This window comes from Tupaia chinensis, unplaced genomic scaffold, assembly GCF_000334495.1.
Source record: "Tupaia chinensis unplaced genomic scaffold, TupChi_1.0 Scaffold000322_1, whole genome shotgun sequence".
Taxonomy (NCBI): domain Eukaryota; kingdom Metazoa; phylum Chordata; class Mammalia; order Scandentia; family Tupaiidae; genus Tupaia; species Tupaia belangeri.
This window is the reverse complement of record NW_006159816.1, coordinates 5,152,918-5,167,408: the sequence shown is the minus strand read 5'-3', so window position 1 is coordinate 5,167,408 and position 14,491 is coordinate 5,152,918. Positions and strand designations below refer to the sequence as shown.

The window sequence follows — 14,491 nt, the reverse complement described above, 5'->3', positions numbered from 1 at the left end:
TAAGGACAACATGTTCCGATGCAAATAAAGCTTTGGAGAGCCAGATGGGTGATACTGCTGTATCACCAAGGCAATTCCATATGGGAATGTTCCTGGTTTAAATCCAGAGACATTCCTAAGAACACCCAGCATCCATGTGCTCATAATCCAGGGTTGGCTGAGGCTGGAGGTGGATTGCAGTATCATGACCCTCTTGGGGTGGTGTTTCTCTTTGTCTCTCTGTGTGTCTCTCAACAAATAGTCCTTTATTACAAGTCACTTAGTCGACACTTTCAGTCAGATGGCAGTCCTTCTAGAGCAGCCATTGATAACACAAGTAGCTCATGCATGAGGCTCATCCAATATTAAGCATAACTTGCTACACAGCTACTAATTTAAAACTCATGGGCTAGGGGCCAGAAGATGACATAGTGGTTACATTGCAGGACTCTCACATGGCTGACCACAGTTTGAGTTCTGAACCTGGTGGCTTGAAAATCGTGCCGGGCACATGTGTGTGCATGCCCAAGATCCCAGGAGGAGAATGGAGATGGGATTGTGACATGGCCATCTCCCCTCGAGGATGATTTCTCACTTTCCTTCTCACTATCTCTGTCTTTCTCTCTCTAGCAAGCACATATGCCCTATGATAAAACCTCTTAAAAAAAAAAAAAAACTCATAGGCAGAATTAGTCTTTAAGGTTTCTCTTCTGTGCTTTCTTAATTAACATGGCATTTTAGAGTTGGAAGGTTCTGAGGACTTATTTTCCTAGCCCTCCCATGTTACGTATAGAGATTTTGAAGTCCACTGAAAACAAGTCATCTGCCTACCTTCCCCCAGGTGATGAGTGCAGGGTGGCAACCCCTTCCTGTTCAAAGGCTTTCCACAGTTGGCTTCAAAGTGAAAGTGACTGGATAGCAAGAACCTTGAGTAAGATGACTCCATCTTCCTATCCTCTGTCACCCAGGATGAACTCCTCATTGCCTTATAATTATTCCATGTGGGGAGTGGTTAGGAGTAAAATTAGAGAGCCCAGTTAGGAGGCAGTTTAAATAGTCTAGGTGAAAAAAGAATGGTGACGTGGACCAGAGTTGTCACAGTGAAGATGGAGAAAAGTAGATAGACTTGACATCTGTTTTAGAGAGTGAATCAAAAGAACATTCTGATAGACCTAATACGGTGGGTAAATAAAAGGAAGGAATCAAAGACACCTAGATTTCTGTCTCAGGCAATTGCGGACAAGGAAGACAAGGCAGGGGCAGAAGACTGTTACAGTTTATGGGGACAGAGATGAGGTGAGAGAAAGAGTTCTCTCAGCAGTCCAGAGACAACAGTCTATTTCAGAGGTGATAGCACGCGTGAGAGGATGAACTATGCTTCTGCCTTTTCTGGATTCTGAGGAGAGATTTCCCTTGACATTTCTAGCCTTTGGGCCCATTCCTTGCTCCTCACCATGGAGGCAAGATAAGTTACCTAATTAAGGGGCTAGGGACACTAAGCAGACATGCATCTCCCAGCCCCTTCTTCCCTTACTCTTTGGGAGTCACAACAAGGAAGCCTTATGCTCTTTTCCTTGATAGGCCTCTCACATGGGGAGAATGAACTGTGGGCACCCAGAATTGTCTGTACTTGGGGAGAGAGGTCTATCTAATTCTGGAGCTTAGTACTATAAATGCCTATATACTCATACTCAGTATCTGCTTTATAAATTATAAGCATGATACTTTGATGTCTTATAAACATTCTTCTTTTGTCTTATTTCTGATCTCAGTTGATTCAGGACAGGGAAGAGAGAAGTTATTTATTGGGTCCTCTCCAAGCCTCAGAGTGGGAGAAACAGTGTGAGGAACACAGAGTCCTCATTCTATGACCTGGTGGCCTCAGGAAAAAGACTTAACTTCCCAGTGCTTGTTTTCCAATCTATAAAAAGCAGAGCATAACACCCACTTCACTTTTCTCACCAGGTTATTAGAAAGATCATATGAGATAATTCTGTAAAAGTTTCAGGCCCTAAGTAATATTCAAATATAGGAAACATTACTTTAAGTTTCAAATGCACTGCCTCAAAAAAAGTGAAAATGGGGGTCTTTCCAGGGACCAGAGAGTCAATCTCCTCTTCCTCCAGACCAACCTCCCTACAATGTCAATCACCCCAACCTACGACTGATGGGCAATCTCCAAACAACTGCAACCTCTGTGTCACTCAGATTGAGGATGAGCAAGAGAAGCGTCCTCCCAACCCCCACCCCCTCAAGGAATTTTTTGATAGAATTTCTTCAAAGAGAGCATAGAAAATGGGTAAAGTAGTATTTCTATTGTAATAATAGATATTATCACAATTATTTAACTATACATGTCTCCTTGGCCAAACAGTCATTTATCGAAGTGACAGATGTGCAAGAAAAGAAAGAGACAAAAAAAGTCTAATACTCATTTATGCAAGCTTTCTTATTTCAATGTTGAAAAACTGGCCTATTCTTTAGCTTTGTGCATACGTAGAGAATTCGAGAATCAGAAATGCATGCATGATGAAAAGAATTCTTTATCAAGGAAGGAAAAACACCATACAATAATGCTAGGGTGATAAAAATATACATACTTTTCCATACAGGCTCAGGGATTACATTCTACTAGAAACTGACGATGCAGATGTTAAGGCTCTGTGTAGGTTTTGGTAGAGAAAATGTCAGCTCTCAGAAGCATAGCTACACAGCTTATAAAGTGCAGTTGGTTCCCCTTTTGATGGATTGTCACAGAGGGAAGGGCAGTAGCAAGTCCTGTGGCTGAATTTTACAAACAAGTAAACAAGTTTTGGAGCATTAATACATTGGGGAAAAAAAATATAACAACAGAAGTGATTAAATCCCACATGCTTTCTGGTGGATTCAGGAAGACAGAAAATATTTATTTTCTATGCACAAAAGAAAAATAAAAAGAGCCCTGCCGGGGACATTCACCATCAGGAACTTTAGATTAACAGAGATAAGACCTCAAATAATCAATGATGCTTAGAATTGCTGGCCAGGGAAGTCCTGTGTTGCTACGAGTTCCTGATGGATGCTAGGCTAAGCGATACAGCAAAGGAAGAATACTTATCACTGTTCTCATTTTAATAAATCCCTGGATGTTGTACACCAAGTGTTTAAACACCAATTTCCCTGTCAGTTTTTCTACTTAGAATGTACTTGAGGGACAAGGTCCTTTTCATATTGCGAGGCATTGACTTACAGGAAATAAATTACAACCAAGAGCCACATGGGGTAAAAGCTTAAAATGTAATTAAACTGTGTATTTTAAAAGCAAAACAAATATTGTATGTATTTGATTTTAAAATTTAAAGGAAAGATACAAGAAACTTAGTTACTTTCTGAGGGAGGTCTATAAGTTCCCCACTTAATATATACCGAGTGTCCGCACTCTATGACTGAAACGAATTGACTAGCAGATATAGAAACACAGAATATAGATGTAAATACTAGATATAGTGTGTGTGAAGGAGGAGGGTCTGAAGAAGGACATTTAGAAGAAAAATAGGGAGGCAAAGCATTAATGGGACAAAGAAATGTGGTATCATCTGTTGAAGATATTTTGTAGTTTTATCAACTGTGCAAGGGAGAAACGTTCACCTGTTGAAATATCCATTTTGTAAGACAAATAATGTGATTGAATGTATAAAAAAAATGAAATAAAAAAATAAGTTAAGAAAAAAAAAGAAACTGGATAAAGACATGGATAAAGATATACCTAAATCTGTATTTATACATATGTATTTCACAGATTATTCAGCTCTGAAAAAGGAGATCCTGCCATTTGACACCACATGGATAGACCTAGAGGACATTATGCTAAGAGGCAGAAAGAAAAATATTCCATAATCTCAGGCATATGTAGAATCTTTTAATTTTTTTAATGGTCAAGAACTGAGATATATAGGGACCAGTAGTTGGCATAATGGCTATGTCGCTGGACTCCCATGTAGTAGATTGCGGTTCGCGTCCCGGACCCGGTGGCTTAAAACTCACGCCAGGCACGTGTGCGTGCATGCCCCAGATCCTGAGAGGAGAGTGGAAGAGAAAGGATCGTGGTGTGGATCCCAGCCAGCTCATCGAAATGGTGGTGGATAACAGTGGGAAGACTTGTTGAGGGTGTCCTCCTCCCAGACAAAACCCAAAAAACTTTGAAAAGTATATAAAAAAAAGAAAAGGCATTTGCAATAAATTGTTAAATGACAAAGGAACAGCATGGTTTACAAAATAATATGTCAAGTGTGATCCACATATATGCATATGTTCCATGGGAAACAATCAAGGTTGATGAACACTAACATATTATTGATAGTTTTTCTACATGGTGAAAAAAAAAACTAGGAATACTTATTTTCATGGTATATCAGGCTTATTTAAAGTCAGAGGGGGCAAGAAGAGTATAGGAAAAGAAAAAAGATAGGGAAAAGGCAAGCAAGAAGAACAGGAGGAGGGAGAAAGAATAGGAAAGGGGGAAAGAAATGGAAAATTGAGGAGGGTCAAAGGGAAGTTATTATGGGAAAGGAACAAGTGTGAGATGTCAGAAATGAGAAAATGGAGAACACCAGACACAGAAATGGAAAGAGGAGAGGAACTATAGGAGACAAAGGAAAAAAGGAGAGCTGTTAAATGAATTAAGGTCCCAGAAGATCCTAAAATACATTAGTGACGACACTCTGTTATTTCTTTGAGTTTTGGAGCATCAGCTGTTGTGATCACTGTTTTTGGAAATATCATTTAACTGGCCAAGGGTTAATTGACTTGCATACTTCTTACCTGAGCCTTCGACTTTAATGTTCTGTAATCATTGTCACAAAATTCTAAATAATTTTAATTTTAGGGGTCGGAAAGTGGCATGGTGGTTAAGGGTGCTGAACTCCCACATGACCTACTGTGGTTCAAGTCCCAGACCTGGCGGCTTGCTTTCTCACTTTCTCTCTGTCTCTCACTCTCTCTCCATCCCTCCATGGTAAAAGTAGAATTAATTAATTAATTCTTGAAAAAATAATAGTTTTATTTTAAAGTGTGTGTTTGTCGATGAAGGCTGATGGAGCATGCCTCACGGGTTTACATACAATCCCGCCTTCTGATGGGCTCTCAGCCTCTGGCTTTCTGTGCTAGCCCTGGAACCCCTGCTTTGTCCCACTCAGGGTTCAATATGGTCAGGTTTACAGAGTGGGCATGTCCTATTGTTGTCCTCCAACCCCAGCAGAGGACCTGGCCTTAGATATAGGAAATGTTAGGGGCTTTTTAGTGTCTCAGAAAGGGACATGACACTAGCCACTCCTCCTCCCAGGCTGGCAGCATCATGGCATGTTCAATAAGCAACCCCGGGGGTCAGGAGTGAGGGGAGGCACTTCTCTTGCCCATCCCTGATCTGAGTAACACAGAGATTATAATTGTTTGGAGACTGCCCATTGGTTGTAGGTTAGGGTAATTGACATTGGGCGGAGCTTGTCTGGAGGAAGAGGAGATTGACTTTCAGGTCCCTGTTAAGAACCTCATTTTCACTTTTCGCTGCTGGCACAAGTTATGTAGCCAGGTCTGGCCACTTGTAACTCTCAGACCTTTGAGTTTAGAGGCAACAATCTTTTAGTACTGTTCTTACCCCCAGAGTCCTTTTCTTCATTCAGTTCTCAACAGTGAAAAACAAAAGAGCAAGAATCCTCCCTCAGTGCCTTTGTGATCCCCTTCCCAAAGCCTACCTGATTTTCCCTCATAAATCCTGTTGTGGACAACAAATTACGCATGTGAACGTGGGCTTGTGAAAGCTTTGGGAACCCACTGGAGAGGACAGCTCACCACCTGAAGGCCCATGATGAAAGTGACTAGATGAGACTGGCTGGGGTCCACTTTAGGGAAGGGTGACACTACATTTGGCACTTCCCTGAAATGAGGCAGTCACATGCCTGATGTCTAGAGTAGAAAGGCCATAAAATATGAGCAAGAAATGATGTGTGCCACTTCCGACCTGACCCATGAAAACCTCCCACTTTATTTACCCATTTTTTCTCTCTCTCTTCTGTACCCTTATCTGCTGATGGGTTGTTGATATCAAGGGCAACCCTGGAAGCCCTGTACTGAAGTTATGGAGAACCAGGAGGCAAAGAATCCCCTCCTGGAGGGGCTACCCACCAATCAAGAAGACCTGCGCTGAAATTGAGGTGAGTGAGAAACTCCTCCGGTATTATCGCTGTGTGCCACTGAGCTTTGGAGATTACATATGAAAGCAACTTTGGCCTCTTTAGTTATTAATTTCTACATGTTTAAATATTTGGGGAACATAAAGAAAACACGAAACAGAAGAGGAAAATTGCTCTTTATTTTAACACTCTAAAACCATCTCTATGAATATTTTGGCCTATCAATTTCCAGCCTTTCACCATGAACTAACTGAGTCCTTATAAATTGACAAAGAGCATGTTTTCTCTTTCCATATGTAATTTAACTTAATTCTGACATCAATCTTTTAAGATGGGTTTCATTATTCTCATTTTAGAATTGCAGAAACTAGTCACTGGAAAGGTAATATATGACATGGGTAGTGGGACTGGGAATCAAATCCAGTTTGTCTGGGGGCCAGTAGGTGGCATAATGATTAAGGCACTGGATTCACACAGGGCTGAAGTGGTTCAAGTCCCAGACCCAGAGTCTTTAAACTCATGCCAGGCATATGTGTGTGTGTACCCAAAATCCTGAGAGGAGAAGGGGTTATGATGTAGCTATTCCTCCTGGGGGTGCGATTTCTCACTTTCTCTTTCTCTGTCTCTCTGGCAAGCACACATACCCTCTAGTAAAAATCTCAAAAAAAAAAAAAAAATCCAAGATCTACTCAGGAGTCAAATTAGAACACCCTATTTATTCTCTCTGTCTCTCTCCATCTCTCTCTCTCTCTTTAATTTTTTTTTAAAAATGTAAACTTCTTAGCTCTCTGCAGCTCTTTTGTCTTACCTTTCTCCCTGTCCCCATAGGACAAGACAATCAGCAGCCACTTACATTTGAGTTCTGAGAGGCCCCATTTGCATGGCATGTTAGAGTGCCGCATGGTTTTCATTTTTGCTGAAAAAACTTTTTTCTCTTTCTTTTTGTCTTGTTTTCCATCTTTTTTTTTTTTTAAACTTTTCTCACTTTTCTGCTCAGCCTCCACACATTGAGTTGCTAGACAAGTCTAGGTACTTCGTAGCCAAGTATCTGAATACTTTAAGGGTCAGATTAATACTCAATTTCCACTGAATCTACTGCACAAAGGGAGAAAAATGGTACTGTTTAGAGAGTGCATATCACCTCTTCCTGCATGTCTCTGAATGCTCAAATTTAACTCTAAAAACTAGGAAAAAATGTGTAATCTATCAGATGACCAGAAACCACTGCACAGGCACAAGAAATATGAGAAACCAAGAAAATATCTCTCCCCTAAGAGTAAAGAAAACTCATCCTCCTCAGATAATACAAGGGAAATTGTGGAAATGTCAGATAAAGAATTTTAAATATTCATAGTGACAAAGCTAACAGAGATTCAAGAGAAGAGAGACAACGAACTCCAGAAGATGCAGGAGAAAAGAGACAAGGAATTCTAGGAGGTGAGGAAGTTCTTGCACAGTCTGAAAGAGGAAATACACATCATAGAGAACCAGCAGTTAGTGTAATGGCTATGTCGCTGGACTCCAGGTAGTCGACCGCAGTTCACATTCCGGACCTGGTGGCTTAAAACTCACGCTGGGCGCATGTGCGTGCATGCCCAAGATTCCGAGAGGAGAATGAAGGAGAAGGGATTGTGGCATGACCATCCCCCCTGGGGGGTGATTTCTCGCTTTCTGTCTCTATGTCTCTCTGTCTGGCGAGTGCACGCGCCCTATAGCGAAAACTTCTCCAAAAAGAAAAAGAAATACACATCATAAAAAAGAATCAAACAGAACTGTTAGAGATGAAGGCTGTGATACAGGAGATTAAAACCTCCCTTGAAAGTATTAAAAGCAGATTAGATTATGTAGAGAAGATCAAATCTCAGATGTAGAAGACAGAAACTCTGACCTAGAAAAGTTCACTAAAAAGACTGAGAAAATAACCCCCAAAAATGATAATAACATACAATTAATACTAGATACCATTAGCTTTCCAAACATCCAGATTATTGGTATCCTAGAAGGTGAAGAAACTAATAAGGGCATTGATAACCTATTGTATGAAATCCTGAAAGAAAACTTTCCAAACTTACAAAGGCACTCAAATAACCAGAGCCAAGAAATACAAAGGACCCCACATAGAATCAACCCAAGAAGATCTTCTTCAAGGCACATCACAGCCAGATTGACCAAATCATACTAAGATTGGCAAGAAAAAAACATCAAGTTGCTTTCAAAGAATATCCCATCAGACTAACATCGGATCTCCCCTCTAGAACAATGCAAGCAAGGAAATAATGGGAAAATATATTCAAATTGTTAAGTGAAAAACAATTTCAACCAAGAATACTATACCCAGCAAGATTATCTTCCATATGGAGGAAAAAAAAAAAAAAGACAAAAAACATTCTCAGATAAATGAAATCTAAAAGAATTTACTAACACCAGACTAGCTCTTCCAGAAGTGCTGAAGGAAGTGCTATACCAGGAAAACTAAAGTCAGACACACAGAAATAAGAGTACAAAAAGACAACCAAGAAAATGGTCATCCTAATGGAGGGACAAGTTCAGAGTTGAATGTTACTTCCATAGTTTTAATGGAAAGATTAAACCATAGTAACACTGCAAATTCAATAGGTGAAAGATTAATTATATTAGACTGAACTGGTGAAATAGAATTTAAAAAACATCAAGTGCTTTCAAAGAATATCCCATCAGACTAACATCGGATCTCCCCTCTAGAACAATGCAAGCAAGGAAATAATGGGAAAATATATTCAAATTGTTAAGTGAAAAACAATTTCAACCAAGAATACTATACCCAGCAAGATTATCTTCCATATGGAGGAAAAAAAAAAAAAGACAAAAAACATTCTCAGATAAATGAAATCTAAAAGAATTTACTAACACCAGACTAGCTCTTCCAGAAGTGCTGAAGGAAGTGCTATACCAGGAAAACTAAAGTCAGACACACAGAAATAAGAGTACAAAAAGACAACCAAGAAAATGGTCATCCTAATGGAGGGACAAGTTCAGAGTTGAATGTTACTTCCATAGTTTTAATGGAAAGATTAAACCATAGTAACACTGCAAATTCAATAGGTGAAAGATTAATTATATTAGACTGAACTGGTGAAATAGAATTTTTTGACTTTATACTAAAACACTACTGATTTTCTTCCATGCTTTGATTTCCAGATTTAAGGATTTTTGTCTTCTCTTGAATTGTTGATAGGTTAATCTACCTACTATTTGAACTGAATCCTAACCATTTTCCTGACTTTAAGTCTTAAGGAAATTTCTCTTAAGATTTTTTTATTTTGATCTATTAAAACTAAAACTGCCCTTCTTGAAGTTAAAAAAAGCATTAAAGATACCTATTTAATGACTACAGTAAACTATATAGTCCCAGCTAGGTGCTATTTTATAGTATGTTCACTTGACTCACTAAGGTGTGTGCCTTTTAATTAAGATCTTTAGTGAACTAATAAAATGTGAAAAAAAAAAAAGACTTGGAAAACAACTTTAGGTACCAAAAACAGTGTGGGAGGAGGATTGAAGTTGGCAGAGGGTGAGAGGTAGGGAATCAAGGGGGAGGGGGAAGCAAAATATATAAAAAGCAAGAAATGAAAAATTATTGGTTAAAATAAAATTATTGGTTGATGATAACATGTATGGTAATTGAGCCAATATGCAATGATTGAGCCAATATACAATGTGTTCTGGATGGAAAATCTTATTTTGTATACTGCACTGATGTATAGTGAATGAACATAAATAAATACATTTTAAAAATAAGAATAATGTATAATAACATTGTCTAATGTACAAAAAAATATTCCAATCCGTCTGGTTCCAAAGAGGGTGCATTAAACCACTTCCTTTGTGCTGTTTTGTTAAGAATACCAAGATTCCCTTTCCATCTGGTGGCAGTCATCATCTAAGCCAAGATGGCGGCACACAAGTACATTCAGGAGCTATGGAGGAAGAAGCAGTCTGATATGATGCACTTTCTTCTGAGGGTCCATTGCTGGCAGTATCATCAGCTCTCTGCACTCCACAGGGCCCCCCACCCCACTTGGCCAAATAAAACACATAGACTGGGATACAAGGCTAAGCAAGGTTATATCTTATACAGGATTCGTGTGCATCGTGGAGGCCACAAATGCCCAGTTCCTAAGAGTGCAACTTATGGCAAGCGTTTTCATCATGGTATTAACCAGTTAAGGTTTCTTCGAGGCCTCCAGTCTGTTGAGAGGAGTGAGATGGACACTATTGTGGGGATCTTAGAGCCCTGAATTATTGCTGGGTGGGTGAAGATTCCATATACAAATTCTGTGAGGTTATCCTCATTGATCCATTCCATAAAGCTACCAGAAGAAACCCTAACACCCAGGGGATTACAAATGCAGTCCACAAGCACAGGGAGATACGTGGACTGACATCAGCAGGCTGCAAGAGTTCTGGTCTTGGAAAAGGCCACAAGTAACACCACACTATTGGTGGTTCTCACTGTGCAGCTTGGAAAAGGCACAATACTTTCCAACTGTTATCACTAATATAAGAAATGTTTGTACATTCATACCTAATAAACCATTTAGGAGAGTCAGTCTGCTTAAAAGGGTTGTCTGTTAAACTAGTGTTCAGATTGTTTCATGAATGCTTTGTCACATTATGAAAGTTTCAAGGGCAATGATGTTTGAAGCCTATAAATGATAGTGTATCTTGTTTCTAGTAAGGTAAACTTTTTGTCTGCTTTATCTTATTATGGAGTTATATGATGGTGTTTAAAATATGGTGGTGGCATAATAGGTGTAAAACAAATTCTTTAAAACAGGAGTGCTTAAAAAAAAAAGAAAGAAAACCAAGATTCTGTTGTTTACTGATCTCTTACTCATTTAATAATATTTGGTGAGCAATTTGCTCTGATTCCATACTCCACTTCATGATGTAACATAATCTGTTTATCCACCCTTCTAGCTAGACATTGGAATTGATAATTTTACACTATTTTAAATTACACTACAGTGAGTATTTATGTAGACATATCTTTTGCACATGCCCATATAAATTTCCTTGGGATGACCTAAAATCGTTATAGCAGAAATCGTAAATATTTACAGGGCAGTACATGAGTGTTTCCAAATTGTCCTGCAGCAGTGGTTATGGTAGTGAGGGCAATTTTACCTCCAGTAGACATTTTACAATATTTAGAGACTTTTTAATTGTCATGACAGGCCAACGTACAATGCACAGGTCAGCCCTCACCCCCACTATGAAGAATTATCGAGTCCAAAATGTTAATAGAGCCACTGTTGAGAACCTGTGTAATGGTCTCATCAGTGCATATCAGTCGTCAGATAAAATAAAGGCCATATTGCACTGGCTTCATAGGCCCATGGCCAACTGCAGGACAAATCCTGGTCCAGGCAGTTTGAAAAACATTCCAGACACGTTGTGTGTGCATGTCCAGAATCCTGATGAGATGGAGAAATGGAGGAAAAAGGATCGTGCCTTGACCATGCCCCATTGGGGGGTTCTCTCTCTTTCTCTCTCTAGAAGTATGCATCTGGGAACTAAAAAGTAAAAAGAAATAAATAAAGACTCTTTCATTCTTGCAAAGGTGAATTACCAGGCTTATACTATATGCCAGGTGTCATGGTAGATGCTAAGTTAGCATTCAAGAAGGAAAAAGTAAAGAGAAGATGTGGCTTAGAAGTAAGTTTTGGCTTCACCTGCTGGTGAGAAAGCTTATCTATTTCATTTTATACTTTCACATGGTTCCATATAATTTTACATTGAGTTATTTCCATACAATTCTGTATTGAATTATAAAGCCTCACAAGTTTGCTATAGAAATGATTTACGTTGCTACATTACTCCATGCAAAATGCTTGATCCTAATTCTTTTGAGCCTATTTCTAAAGAAGAAAATTGGTTCTCCCTTCAACAGAAACCCAAGGTCTAAAGTATAAAATATTCTTATGCTGACAGTGTTTTCTGTTTCCCCAGTCGACCTCTTTGTTCTTTCATTTAACATAGCACCTTATCTCAATATGGTTAATTCAGAGATGGAAAAAAATGGTTTTCTGCCTTTTATATTTAAATTAGGAGGCAATCTCTGAGTGCTAGTCCCTTTCTGTCTGTTCACTACCATGAGTAAAAAGGAGAGACCAAATCAGAAGCCGTTCCTCTTGTTTCTTCATTTAAAAAATGGATGGCAAAGGAGAGATCAGAGAGAGGCCTCAGCTACCAGCTGTGCTCCCAGCCTCCTCTCTGGAGAGTCTGTGTTCTCCATGCTTGGCTAATGGCTGGGGCCAGGTGCTTGGCTAATGGCTGGCACAGTCACAGCCACTGGCCCCTCTCTTCTGCTTCTCTGCATGATAATCTGAGAATCAGGATAAAAGGGAGATGCTATGACTGCTCTGGGCTTTCAACGCCAGTGCTCAAAGAATAGGAAGAGAAGACTCTCGCCCCAGTCTCACCTGACTGAAGACAGGGGGAAAAGTGAGCCTTCGCAGCTGCACAGGGATGCACCTCTCACTTAGTGGTCCTATGGAAGCAAAAGGAGAAAGCAACGGACAGAGAAATATGGCTATTCCATAAAGGTGGTCGTAGAGAGAGGGGGTTATACCTTCACTTTTCCAGAAGACCTTATGCAGAAAAGAACAAAAATCTGGACTGGTTTCCTTAGCAACCGTGGGATAATCTTCCCCACAATGTCCCAAGCCCACAGTTCTTAATTCCATTATAGCCGTTATTAAAACTTTAAATATATAATCATGCACATTAAGTTGCCAAATACCCATAAAAACTGTTAGCTCATTAAACTGTGCACAGCAATTTAAATGAAAAAGGAGTACCATCTAATTTTTTTTAATTGAAAAAAGTAAAGGTTAAAACGTTCTGGTAATCTGACCAAGTAGTTCAGGCAACATAAATATAAAAGGGAAAATGCACAGCATGAAAAGTAGTTGCCTGTCTACTAGAACAGAAGAACACAAAGAAAGTCTGTCTTTCATTTAATAAATGATCAACACAGATAAAATAAATTGTCATTGATTCCACTAAGTCTGATAAATGATAATATCTTTATTGTATGCCTTAGATTGGTGTTCATTTACCCTTAAATGTAAGCTTCTAGAATTTGTTTAATTTACAGTGTTTGATCCAAATATTATGATTTTCAAAAAATTCTTAGGATTTCAGCAATAAAACTACAAATGGTCAATTTTGAAATTTCATATGTGGATTTAGATCATAGAAACCCAACATGTACTTTTGGAGTTACATATTAGACTTGAAAAATAGGCATAGTGACTCCTTATAAAAAGAAATTAGCATACCTATGCTTGTCAGAGACAGAACATATGTATTGTGAGCAGTAAATCCTGATGTGTGTGATACTGTGTTAAATGTACTTAGGATTTGTGCAATCAGGTAGGTTAAGACAGCAGTCATAGAAAATGTTGCCATAGAGGAAGACATTTATACACAGAGACCCTAGAAACAGGAGTGTGGCATGCCACACAGGGAGAAGGACGCCACAGAAAGCAGAAGGAGAAAGGGCAGAAGCATGGCCTAGAGCCTTTATTGGGTTTCTAGGGCAGGGATGGGCAAGGCTGTGTGGATACCTAAGTTTAGGACTGGCTAATTTGAAAAACTTAGATGGCCTCTGGGTCATAGGGGTGGTCTGTAGTTGTGGAGTACCTGGCTCTGAAGAGATTTTGAGCAGGGAGCATATTGTTCTGCTGTATAAAAGTCTGATAAAGGGACAGCTAGAGGTGTGTGTGCTCTCTAGATTGGTTGGTTTGTATATCAAAGGCTCCCTCTCAGGGTGTTTTTTACTTCTCTAGGAATTAAGTAGCTCTGAGGCGGGCAGTCTCTTCAGGATCAAGGCCCTAAATACTAGAGCAAAAAGCATACAAAAAAGAAGAAAATATAGCCAATACAGGTACTACCACATTTGAGATTAAGTCTCCTGGTATGTGCAGGGTCCTTGCTAGAGCCAGCCCCTGCAAGTAAAGCTTGCTGGACTGTGTTTTCTTTTGTTTTGATTTTAGAAAACCAGTTTATTTAACTTTATTTATTTATTTATTTATTATTTATTTTAATTTGACTGCAGAGGGGCAGAAAGAGAAAGAGAGAGAAAGTGAGAAAGCAATCCACTAGGTCCGGGACTTGAACCGCGGTCGGCCATGTGGGAGTCCAGTGCCCTTAACCACCATGCCACCTGCCAGCCCCTGGACTATGTTTTAATACATTAATAAATCCTTACATTTTTTTATTTTATCCTTTTGAAAATGCTTTTTATTTCATTCAAATTTAAAATTAGAGCCTTACAAAATACTATGGCTAGACCTAAC

General features: G+C 39.2%; 1 protein-coding gene and 1 pseudogene across 1 annotated transcript in view; one reads left to right on the top strand and one right to left on the bottom strand.

Moving 5' to 3' along the window:
- The window catches only part of PDE11A (phosphodiesterase 11A), a 439,743-nt gene that overhangs the window by 414,226 nt on the left and 11,026 nt on the right, over positions 1-14,491 (bottom strand). The window lies entirely within an intron of this gene.
- LOC106735184 (60S ribosomal protein L15 pseudogene) lies at positions 10,076-10,689 on the top strand (annotated as a pseudogene).